Here is a 13,591-nt window from a genome sequence, read left to right on the forward strand (position 1 = left end):
GCAGTAGACCAGGATACTCATTTTCTATATATGCTGTAGACCAGGATACTCATTTTCTGTATATGCAGTAGGCCAGGACACTCATTTTCGATATATGCTGTAGATCATGATACCGTTTTCTGTATACGCAGTAGACCAGGATACTCAATTTTTATATACGCAGTAGACCAGAATACTCATTTTCTATATTTACAGTAGACAATGAAACTCATTTTCTATATATGCAGTAGACCAGGATACTCATTTTCTATATATGCTGCAAACCAGGATACTCATTTTCTATATACGCAGTCATAGGCCAGGATACCATTTTCTGTATACGCAGTAGACCAGGATACTCATTTTCTATATTAGCAGTCATAGACCAGGATACCATTTTTGTTTATGGAGTAGACCAGGATACTCATTTTCTATAAATGCAGTCATAGGCCAGGATACCATTTTCTGTATATGCAGTAGACCAGAATACTCATTTTATATATATGCAGTAGACCAGGATACACATTTTCTGTATATGCAGTAGACCAGGATACTCATTTTCTGTATATGCAGTAGACCAGGATACTCATTTTCTATATATGCTGTAGACCAGGATACTCATTTTCTGTATATCCAGTCATAGACCAGGATACTCATTTTCTGTATATGCAGTAGACCAGGATACTCATTTTCTATATACGCAGTCATAGGCCAGGATACTCATTTTTATGCAGTGTTCGGCGATTATGTCAATACAATGAAGACAAATTTTTTATTAAGAATGCATTTTTCAAAATACAAGTTTACAAGTATCAAAGAGAATCTGTTAATTGATAACTTCTCTCAGTACCACTTCATACCCTCGTAGCTCTTCTCTAGTTTTGATTTTATGAGAATACGTACTGGAAATTCTGGACATTGTTCTTCTTAATAGCTATTTAAAAAAGGAGGTATGAAACAAATATAAGATTTTAATTTTAATATAAGTTTTATATACTTTAGTTTGAAGTAATGTTTTTATTGTTTTTTTCAAGAACTAAAATGTGAATATTAATCTTAAGTCTTGGGCTCGTATTTTACTAGTGTGCTAATAAATGTCGATGAGGTTGATATACAACTGCAGTTTAAGTTTAGAATTCCATTTGATTTGAAAACTTTCTGCATTAATCTAGAATCATGTTTAATATTATACTTCAAATTAAGATAATAAGAAGTGCTTAAAGAGTGNTAACTTTTCAATGCAAAAGTATAAATGCAAAAATCAGACATGGCGATTCATATGTTCTCCTTTAATGTCCGAGAGGCTTCACTTTCGACGCTATTTTTACTATATAGAATGTAGATATAGATTAATCGTTTTTTTGAGCCATGCAATATACTTTTATTATTTTAGCATACAGTGAGAACCGTGAATCTCTAAAATGGGAAGACGACATCTAGAATAAAGTTTTGACTAAATAGTTCAATGAACATGACCATGAGAATCGGCATTGTGATTTATAAACAGACCCATTTTACTCATTGGAGAATTATGGATAGTGCTGTAGTCTAACGATCGTTTTTTTCGTTCTCCTATCGTTTTTTGTTTTGCTTTTCGATCATTTTTAAAAACCTTTTTAAAAAAACGATTGTTTTAATAGATCGGAAAACGAAACAAAAAACGATAGGAAAAAGAAAAAAACGATAGTTTTTCAATTAACAAAGACCATTTTTTAACAAGTTAAAATAAAAAGAACTTTTTCAATATGCTTAAGAGTAACATTCATTTTTTCTTTTTGTTTGTTCTGATTTTCTTCCATTTTTCAAAAGAAAATATATTTAAACATTTACAAATGTGTTCCTTATAGAAATACATGTATTGTATACACATCAGCTTTAAGTTAGAATATAGAGTATAGAATATGTAGATTGCATACAGGGTTACCCACACAAAAAGACTATAAAGACGGCCTTAAACTCTGAGACTGTAATGGTCTTAAGGATAAATTTAGTCGTTTGCCGGAGATTTAGTGTTTTAAAGATTAAAGGTTTATTAAAATATTTTAAAAAGGAGAAAAAACAAGAGTACAGATATATTGAACCAACAATCAAATGAAAAAAAATTGACTCAGTAGATTTGTACTTTGTGGGTCACCCTGTAATATCCATTAGTTTTTAATTAATATGGTAATTAAATATGAAGTTAGGAGAATATGTCATTATACTCGATATATCGAGTTCATCTAGGGAATAATAATTATTGGAAATGTATCTATAAAATTCCATGTGAAGTATCTATATCCTTCATGTCATGTATCCATAAACCTCCGTGTCATATATCAATAAACCTTAATGCCATGTACCATAAACCTCCGTGTCATTGCATCCATAAACCTCCATGTCATGTTTCCATAAATCTCCGTGTCATGTTCATGTACCCATAAACCTCCGTGTCATGTACCCATAAACCTCCATGTCATATATCCATAAATTTCCGTGTCATGTTAATGTATCCATAAGCCTTCATGCCATGCCATGTATCCATAAACCTCCGTATCATGGTCACGTAATTATAAACTTCCTTGTGATGTATACATAAACCTCCGTGTCATGTATCCAAAAACCTCATGTTATGTATCCATAAATCTCTGTGTCATATTTATGTAATTATAAACCTCCTTGCCATGTATCCATACATCTCCGTGCCATGTATCCATAAACCTCAATGTCACGCAATTATAAACCTCTTTGTCATGTATCCATAAATCTCCTTGTCATGTATCCATACATCTCTGTGTCATGTATCCATAAACCTCCATGTCATGTATCCATAAACCTTCGTGCCGTGTATCCATAAACCTCCTTTTCATGTATCCAAAAACCTCCATGTTATGCATCCATATATCTTCGTGTCATGTATCCATAAACCTCCTTGTCTTGTATCCATATATCTTCGTGTCATGACTCATGTATCCAAAAACCTCCATGATTCCTATAATTAAATATCCGTGTATTTTTAGATTCACCAATATTCCAGTATTCAATGTAATCCCTGAATTTCCTTTTATTTACATACGTTTTACTTTAAAATCCTAGGCATAAACCATTTCGTATTTGACTAATAAGAATATATGAAATGGATACAAGTATAGAGTTTTTAAAGTTTTAAAGAACATGTAGAACTAAATTAAACCTAAAATTAACAGAACATGAAACACTGTTTAGACGTTGAGATCGTCTTTGATGGACGCGGCATTATCACAATCAGCTAAGAGCTTATACTTTTAATAATTTAGGTGTTAATTTAGATTAATATTGCTTTAAAAAAAAATGGCACGAAATGCAAACAATAATATTGACAATAAGACGTAAATCCTATTCGCCCACACTCAGGGGCGTTTACCGGAATTTGTCGAGCACCCGTTTTTTAAGGGGGGGGGGCTTGGGACAGGGGCTCAATGTCTATAAAACCTATCCACTTTGATCCCCCTGCACACCAACAATTTCCGGTCAAAATAGTAATTAGTAATTTCTGATTATGCATTTACACGCTATAATCTTGTTTAACAACTATACGTTGCTATAGAGTAAAATAAAATAAACGATAATTCTGTGAAAATATAAAGGAAACCGATCCAAGTAATTTATACAACACAACTGGATATCTAACTCATCTCTCCTGGGTTACAAGACAGATATCTAACATATCTCTCCTGGATTACAAGACAGATATCTAACATCTCTTCTGGACAGATATTTAACTCATCTCTCCTGGGTTACAAGACAGATATTCAACATCGCTCCTGGATTACAAGACAGATATCTAACTCATCTCTCCTGGATTACAAGACAGATATCTAACATATCTCTCCTGGATTACAAGACAGATATCTAACACATCTCTCCTGGGCTACAAGACAGATATCCAACTCATTTTTCCTGGATTACGAGACAGATATCTAACTCATCTCTCCTGGGTTACAAGACAGATATCCAACATCTCTCCTGGATTACAAGACAGATATCTAACTCATCTCTCCTGGATTACAAGGTAGATATCTAACATCTCTCCTGGATTACAAGACAGATATCTAACTCATCTCTCCTGGGTTTCAAGACAGATATCTAACTCATCTCTCCTGGATTACAAGACAGATATCTATCTCATCTCTCTTGGGTTACAAGACAGATATCTAACTCATCTCTCCTGGATTACAAGACAGATATCTAACATCTCTCCTGGATTACAAGACAGATATCTAACTCATCTCTCCTGGATTACAAGACAGATATCCAACATCTCTCCTGGATTACAAGGCATCTAACGTCTCTCCTGGATTACAAAACTGATATATTTATTTCGCCAACCTTGCACTTTACCTAACCTAAGGTTAAATCTTGAGAAAAAAAACCTAGTACGTTTAATGAACTTCGCGAGTAAAGTTTGAAAAATCCCTGAGTTAAGTTAGACCTCATTGTTAGATGGACCCCTGAGAAAGGTTTAATGAGTCCCTGAGTAAGGTCAATGAAAACCCGGAACTAAGTTTGATGAACCCCGGAGTAAGGATTAAAAGATCTGTAAAGTTCTGGAGTAAGGTTTGCTAGACCCAGGACTTCGGAGTAGGATCTAAATACACCCGAGATAGGTTTGCTAGACCCTGAAGTAAGGTTTGCTAGACCCCGGAGAAAGATCTATAAGACCCCGGAGTAAGATCTGTAAGACCCCGAAGAAAGATTTAAAATTCGGTTCATGATGATGGACCAAACCTTTATAGAGTATATAAAGTAGATGTTAGTTCCACATTTTATTGAAGATATATTTTGTTCTGGGTGGATGGAGTAAGGTTTGCTAGACCCCGGAGTAAGATTTAAAATTCGGTGATGATGATGGACCAAACCTTTATAGAGTAGATAAAGTAGATGTTAGTTCCACATTTTACTGAAAATATATTTTTGTCTGGGTTGACCCTCGTCAGTTCCAACGATATGATAACCATCAAAATCGATAGTAAAAATGTTAAAAAACCACAAGAAAATAATCAAACAAAAAATATTATTTTTAAATGGGCTATCAGATGGAGTAAGGTTTGCTAGACCCCGGAGTAAGATTTGTAAGACCCCGGAGTAAGATCTGTAAGACCCCGGAGTAAGATCTGTAAGACCCCGGAGTAAGATCTGTAAGACCCCGTGTAAGACCCCGGAGTAAGATCCCACGGTACCGGTTTGAGACTGGTTACAACAGAGACCGGATGGTTTCAGTTCATCCGAGGAAACAGAGCCAGTTACCTGTCTTACACCATCTATCTATCTATCTATCATTCGAACCATCTTTAACCAAATATCTATCTATCTACTGCCTACCTGCCTTTATACTATCAGTACTGCATAGGTGGTTCTACAATAGGTTTTCCACAATAAGTGTTCAGTTCTACCAGATTTCCACAGAGCGGGAAAATTAGTGATAAAGAATAAAATGTTGATCTGTTAAAATTAGATAAATCTCAAGTGAGTTTGAATAAGTTAAGTGCTTGAATTGAGTGAGAATAAGTCATGAATAAGTGAATATGTGCTTACTGTATACAATATTTACCTAAACAGAAGCAATAATGAATATTTTAAAACAAAACAGGAAGCAGCTTAAACAGTAGGTAAATATTATATATTCATCATATATATAATATATATATTGTATCTCCATCCCGTGAGTTAAAAAATTTAATTAAATAGAAATCTCTCATGTTTGCAATCGTAGCTTCTCCTAATGACGAGAGTTATTATTGAGAAAAGCAAAGGTGTTTTTAATTTTTAACATGTAATCCAAAACTCATACATAAAATCAAAACAAGATGAGCGACGAGGTCACAAAGTCATACTAGTAATGTGTCATATATTTGACCTTCTCCTTCTGTGTAGCTGAAGTTTTTGCCATGAAAATGTAATATTAGCTCTTTCAAAATTATTTCAGGGTATTCATTTTTCATGAAGTTTTTCAACTGGGAAATAAACTTTATTTGATCTTATAAAAATTTATTTATTCAGAATATTTAAAATTGTTAGCGTTAAAGGATTGCAAAGTTGGTCTGGTAATCACAAATTTTTGTTGAGTTATTTTTCTCATGTTTTCTGTTTTAAAATCTTTCTTTGTTGCTTTCAATCATAAATAGGTTTCGCCCTCAATTATATTTTATATTATTAAATTTGCATAATAATTATTAATTATACATCACATACTTCCTGTAATTGAAATCAAGAACTGTGTGTCTAACACAACAAACAGAACACAAATAAACAGACGTAATCAGGGTTTCCAGCGAAAAGGGTAAATCGTTTCGCGAAAAAAATGTCGCCAAAAATTTCTTATTTTTTCGCATTTCGTTCGCTTGCGGAAAATGCGAAAATTTTTACTTTTTTTCGCAAAATATCGTATTAATCTGTTTCGCGAAAAAATGCAAAATTTTCGCGAGATAAGAAATGCGAAAATCTTGCGAAAAAAGGAAGAGAAATTATTAATTATGATATAATAAAACAATTCTGATGCTGAGCTCTCTGAGCAGAGAATTCCACAAGTTTTTTTGCGCAATTAATTGTTGCAGCTTCGTTTTTCGTGAAATTTCGCATCGTTATCGCATTTTTTTTGTATTTTTTCGCGAAATTTTTCGTTCGCTGGAAACCCTAGACGTAATATAAATGTACAGAAAACTTTAATACGGTCTTCGTTCTTCCTTTACTTTATTTCTAAAGTATGGACAAGAAACATTTTAGAAATAGTTGAGTTAAAAATTACAAAATCTTGAGTAATAACTTAAAATTGTATTTTTGAGCTCCTACAGTTCATAACCAATTTTACTCAACGAAACGTGAAAAGTTGAACGTTCACCAAATGAACGATTTTAATAAAATATTGCATGTTTGCTGCACAAAACCATTCCATTAAAAGTACGCAAAACAGTTTTATGTTTATGGCACAACTGGATTATTTTGCACAAGTATTTTGCTGTGTTTGCACAAGTATTTAGCAAGTTTTCAACTTTCCCCAATTCTGTTTATTTTCATCGATATCCACAAGCTGTCAATATCCATCTTAGAATTTTCCTCTTCATATATCATTCTTCGTGTGTATGTTGGTGACCCTCCGTAGATTGGCATTGTATGATTCACAATGGGACCCTTTTAACCTTTGTTCGAAGAAGATATTGTTATTCTTTATTACTTATTTTATATTATATTATATATATATTTACATAACTAGGCTTTTAGGGCGCTTCGCGCCCACCTTCTATTTAAACTTTTAATTGTTGTATCATCTGTGAGCATCTTTTTTTAGTACAGTATAAAACAAAAACAAACAAAAAAGTTTGCGGATTTCATTATACTTTTTCGCGCACTTTTAAAATTCTACAAAAATAAAAACTTTTAAACACATATTTTTGAAACTTTTTGATCATTCATAAACCTTTCCTGGGGTCACATGAGGTCCCACACAAAATATGGCCCCGATCAGTTCAGCAGTTTTGACTTTTATTGCATACAACCAAACAAACAAACAGAAACCCACCCAGAAAGACAAGCAAAGTATATATAGATAAGTATATATAAGTATATATAGATTGTTTGGTTGTTTGATCATGATCATTTAACTCAGGAATCCCTGGACCAATTTCCCTAACATTTTGATTAAGAAACTAGACATAACCCCGGGAATGTTCTTAGCTTGGTTTAAAAGTTCTAAGTTGAGGGGGTTGACTTAGAAGCAAAAATTTAACTACCAGGCGAAGAAGGGTTTCCAAGCTATAGAATATACATTAAGAAAAACCACAATTTTAAAATATCAATCAATTGAAAAAATATCTTATTCATCCAAGACCAGATAAAGGTTTAAGGGTACCGTTGTGAATTGAATGCCTATCACACTAAATTTAAAGTAATTTGAATTTACCTCGTCAGACCCTTTAAGTATTTCTAGTCCCTGCATATTTGAATAATGTAAATCGGCCAAACGTCCCAATATCAGGTTACGGCGTTAACACCCAAAAACCCCCCCCCCCTAGAAAGAAAAAATGTTGATTTATGGAATAATATGAAGTCTACATTTAAGGAATTTACTGGGTATTTTATGTTGTTATTAAACCAATGGTTCCACCAGTAGCTTAAATATAAAGTTATCAAGTATACTAGAAAATTGCTGGGTGTTATACCATTTAACATCATAAACTTTAGTCCTACAGTCGTCTTTATATTCCATCGTGGTATGAGTTACTAAGAAAATTTTTTTCAACGGATTAATTATTTAATTAATTAATTAATTAGTTAAATAGTTAATTAAATGATTGACAGGTTGAACTTTGATAATATTGATTGAATGAGGATCCATCTTGAAAATCTTTTTCAAGAAATGTTTTCTATTAGAGCATGCTGAGATATTCATAGGATAGACAAATCTAATTTAAGGAGAGACAGCAGGGTATTCACTCATCTTACATTTTTTTCTTTAAAAAAAATGTCAATTTATTGTGTTATTTTTTATATTTGTGAATTATACTATTTTTAAAATATTTAGAGTTATCCACAACCACAACCAATAAGAATCCTGAAACTCTTTAGATAAAGTGAGACTCATAAAACTTGTGGAATAGGAAGACCACTTTTAGACTCAAATTTTGATTTTGGGCACTTTTGATTTGAGAAAAAAGCTTGATCTCTTCATTTCAGTTAACCCTGTATAGTATGATTACCATAGGATATGAAAGGGGAATTAAATTAATCCATAGATCTACACAAGATTGAGATCAATCCTTAATCCCAATAATCCATTGATCTACACAAGTTTGAGATCAATCCTTAATCCCATTAATCCATAGATCTACACAAGTTTGAGATCAATCCTTAATCCCATTAATCCATAGATCTACACAAGATTGAGATCAATCCTTAATCCCATTAATCCATTGATCTACACAAGATTGAGATCAATCCTTAATCCCATTAATCCATTGATCTACACAAGAGATATAAAAAATATAAAAAATTATTTCATTGTTTAAAACAATATTTAGAATAAAAAGGATAAACGAGCAATTCAATACAATACGACGGTAATATTGGATGATATTCAAATCAATACATAATTCAAATATTTAATGATGATAAAACAAATTGTATTAATAATATCAATTAAATTATGATATCTGACGTATCCGTCAATTTTGAGCAAAAATTATATCAAATTATGTTGTCTTGTTCTATACAGTATAGAGTGTACAGTTTACAGCGTGCAGTATACGGTGTACGATGAAGAGTGTACAGTGTAGAGCGTAAAGTGTACAGTGTACAGGTCAAAGTTTACAGTATACAGTGTAGAGTGTACAGTTTACAGCGTGCATTATCAATGTACGGTAAAGAGTGTACAATGTAGAGCGTAAAGTGTACAGTGTACAGGTCAAATTTTACAGTATACAGTGTAGAGTGTACAGTTTACAGCGTGCAGTATCAATGTACGGTAAAGAGTGTACAATGTAGAGCGTAAAGTGTACAGTGTTCAGGTAAAGTTTACAGTATACAGTGTAGAGTGTACAGTTTACAGCGTGCAGTATACGGTGTACGGTGAAGAGTGTACAGTGTAGAGCGTAAAGTGTACAGTGTTCAGGAAAAGTTTACAGTGTACAGTGTAGAGTGTACAATTTACAGCGTGCAGTATACGGTGTACGGTGAAGAGTGTACAGTGTACAGGTTAAAGTGAACAGTATACAGTAAACGCAATATACAGTGTACAACGTACAGTGTACAACTTACAACGTACAACGCACAGTGTAAAACGTACAGTGTACCACGTACAGTGTAAAACGTACAGTGTACCACGTACAGTGTACCACGTACAGTGTACAACGTATAGTGTAAAAGGTACAGTGTACAACGTACGTACCACGTACAGTTTACCACGTACAGTGTACCACATACCGTGTACAACGTACAGTGTACAGCGTACAGTGTACATGTACAATAACTCGTACACATTGTATTTGTATTCTAGACACTATATTCAAGAATTATGAGACCATAAAAATATAAAATATTTTTGGAAAATATTTGAAATTTTATTCAAGTAATAAATCTTGAGTTTGTGAACTTTTAGTATGTGTTCTCTGACAGTTTTTAATTTTTACAATTATTAAAGAGACTGTTGGCGCAATTTCAAGTGACCATTCATTTACAAATTTGCATGAACGATTCACACAGTACCTAGATTTTTAACCTTTCTGTGAGTAATCAGTTCAGTATCTGGAGTTATTCTTGTTTGTTGTGTGTACTGTGTATATGAAGATTCGATTATCTGTAAAAATATCTTCATTTTTAATCCTTTAATGGCTCAATTATGCAAATTCATATGGAATTCAATTTGATAAAGGGTCATTTTACGGTCCCTTTAATGTTAAAGGGACTGTACGCGTAGTTTCAAGTGACATTCTATTTAAAGAGGAACATCCCCTGTTCACAACAAGTTCCCTTTAAATCTTTGACTGATCAAGGATGTCTGACATATCCCTATTAATCTACTCAAACGCTTCAAATCGCTAAACACTTTGTTTGCAAGCTCTTATACATTTAAGAAATATCAATAACAGCTACGTTCTTAATGATGCAGAAAATAAGAATTTACTATTGAATATTTGTAAACGCATTCAACGTTAAAAAGTCGATTTACTCTCGAGTTACGCAAGTAACAGATCAGCTGTTTGAGTTCAGACTATACACAGCGCGCAGTCGCGTTTTAGAGGAATGATCAATCAGGTTTCGATATGTTTAAACAGAAAGATCTCTCTACTCAATAAACAGTCAAAGGGTACCGTTGTAAATCGGGCATTGCACACTTTGTATGGAGGGTCACTTTAAATTACGCTTACAGTCCTCTTAAGAAATATATATCGAAGATGTGAACGACCTCTTTACTAATTAGTAAACCATGAACCGGTTTCTTCAAGTTAACTGCCGCGGAAGATTAGATATCTGATAAAGAACCATACACCCAAAACCAATAATAACCGTGAAGTTTGCAGACTGTAGATAGAAAGATAGATATATGGATAGTTAGAAAGAAAACTAGATAGATAGATATGTAGATAGATATATAGATAGATAGATAGATGTTTTTTATGAGGGGAAATATAAATAGATACTTTCAATGTGATGAATTTTAGATAAGTATCTTAATTTACATAGATACACTTTACAATAGTAATTTTTTATGCATAACCAGACAATTATTTTCGGAACCATTTGAAGAAAAGGATAGAATTGGTGATGGGGGGTCCGGGGGGCGATTAATTACAGGAGGAAGGAGGGAAAGCTGGAATAAATATGAGGAATGAATAAGGAGGGGGCAGAAAAAGAGTGGATAAGGGAGGAGAAAAGAGAAGTAAAAGGGGTAATTTTTGGTAAGGGGAAAGAAAAATATAGGACCGGATAAGAAGGAAACAGAAGGTAGGGGGTAGAAGGAAGTAAAAGAAGGAGAAGGAAAGGGAGAAAGGGTGGGAGAGGGAAAGGGGAAGGGGAAGGGGGAGTACTTGGGGGTTTTAAAAGGATAATTAACCTCTCATTAAGGTTGCTAATCTAATTAGTGAGTAATTGATAAAAATTAACAAATGTTGGTTCAGAATAATTAAAATGAACAAAAACAGAATACCGAACAGCATTGAATGCAGAAATTAAGTATTACACAAAACAGGAAACAGGAACTAAAAAATGAAAAAAACAGAAGACTTTAAAAACAGGAACTAAATAATAACGAGAAAGAGTACCAAACACTGTGCACCACAGGAACTAAATAAAAAAATAGGAAACATAAAGGGAAGGATATGATACAAAAACAGAAAACAAAACAAAACGGAAACAGGAACAAAATAATAAACAAAACAGAATACAAAACTAATCTGAAAATAACAAATCTATAAATTTTTTAGATTAGGAAGTAATTAAATAACATAATAACGCCGTGGGTCCAACATTTAATACAATATATTGTATCCGAAAAAAACCGTTTTTCATATTTACAAACACAATGATATTCAAAAACTGGTTGTAGACGCAAAATTAGGCTTTTTAGAATCAAAGTCTAAATTTTGTTGAGATTCTTGTGCACGTCTCAAGTTGTAAGCTTTGAAAACTAAACACATAAATATGGCAAAAAGTGTAGAACAAAATGAATTATGGTTAGAGCTCAATAGTTTAATATCTTTTTATGTTTTTGCTTTACTCAATCTTGATTTCTTCTTCGAACTAATCATTATTTATTTCTCTTGTTCATCTAAATCTTTGTAAAAGAGAAAAAAAATGCTCATTAGCATAAGTAACAGATTACTTACCTCATACGGGTAATTTTTTTATCCTAGCATCCTGCTTTTTCAATCTTTCATGTTTTTCAATCTATGAGTCAAAGTTTTACTCTGCTCGATTTTGCGTAATTTTCTTTGATATGCAGATTGATGGTGTTCATGTCTGAATTGAATCAATTTATCAGGGTCAGGTTTAAAATGAAAAAAAAATTGATAGATATAAATGTTAAGGCTCTAGCCATAATGTAAAGAAAGTTGAAAGGGAAAGCCAGTATGTAATAAATATTGTGTAACACGATATCTGTAAACCTAAACTAGGTTGTACATTAGTGTCTATCTACGCTTGTAAATCTCTAAGTTAAACCCAGTCGTCATTTGAACTGTGCTTCAAATCAATATGTAACATGATTAGCGTAATCATGAGATATATAATGACATACATATTAATTGTGTCTATTTTTAACTGTGCTGTAAATATGTAACATGATTGTCTTAATCATGTGATATAGATAACGATGTAGGAATTGTAATTAAGTGTAATAACTTTAACTTGTAACATATAAACCTCAAATACATTAGTTGATATAGAGACTCCGTACTGTTTACTGCGAGGGAGTAATTGTTCCTTGTTTTTACAAACAAGTCGAGGAACGTGCCCATTGGTTTGGCATTGATAGTCACAAGCTTCTTATTGATATCAATAGCTCACAAGATCATGCCCATTGGTTTGGCATTGATAGTCACAAGCTTCTTATTGATATCAATAGCTCACAAGATCATGCCCATTGGTTTGGCATTGATAGTTACAAGCTTCTTATTGATATCAATAGCTCACAAGATCATGCCCATTGGTTTGGCATTGATAGATTAAGAGGTTGTGACCTTGTTGACATTAATAGTTGGTCCTTGTTGAAACATAAGAGCTGAGATCTTACCAATTTGTTTGGCATTGATCAATTAAGTGCTTGTGTCTCTATGGACATTGATAATTGGTCCTCGGTGAAAATTCTAGTTTAGATCATGCCCATTGGTTTGGCATGGATAGTTACGAGCTTCCAATTGATATCGATAGCTCACAAGATATAGTGCTCAATGATTTGGCATTGATCTATTAAGAGCTTGTGTCCGTGTTGACATTGATAACTGATCCTCATTGAAACAAACAAGCTGAGATCTTGCCCATTGGTTTGGCATTCATCAATTAAGAGCTTGTGTCCGTGTTGACATTGATAGCTGACGAATTGTACCTGGATAGATACGGGTTTGAGATCCCCTTATGGAGTAGGGCGTTTACTACAGGTTGACTG

The 13,591-nt window shown here is 33.1% G+C and overlaps 1 long non-coding RNA gene across 1 annotated transcript in view; it reads left to right on the forward strand.

Moving 5' to 3' along the window:
* Positions 1 to 5,240: 5,240 nt before the first annotated feature.
* LOC111705651 (uncharacterized) overlaps positions 5,241 to 13,591 on the forward strand; it is an 11,655-nt gene continuing 3,304 nt past the window's right edge. The window contains exon 1 of the long non-coding RNA XR_002766060.1: positions 5,241 to 5,606. This is a non-coding gene — a long non-coding RNA (uncharacterized LOC111705651). The remainder of the gene's footprint in view (positions 5,607 to 13,591) is intronic.

The sequence above is a fragment of the Eurytemora carolleeae genome, unplaced genomic scaffold, assembly GCF_000591075.1.
Source record: "Eurytemora carolleeae unplaced genomic scaffold, Eaff_2.0 scaffold612, whole genome shotgun sequence".
Lineage (NCBI taxonomy): Eukaryota > Metazoa > Arthropoda > Copepoda > Calanoida > Temoridae > Eurytemora > Eurytemora carolleeae.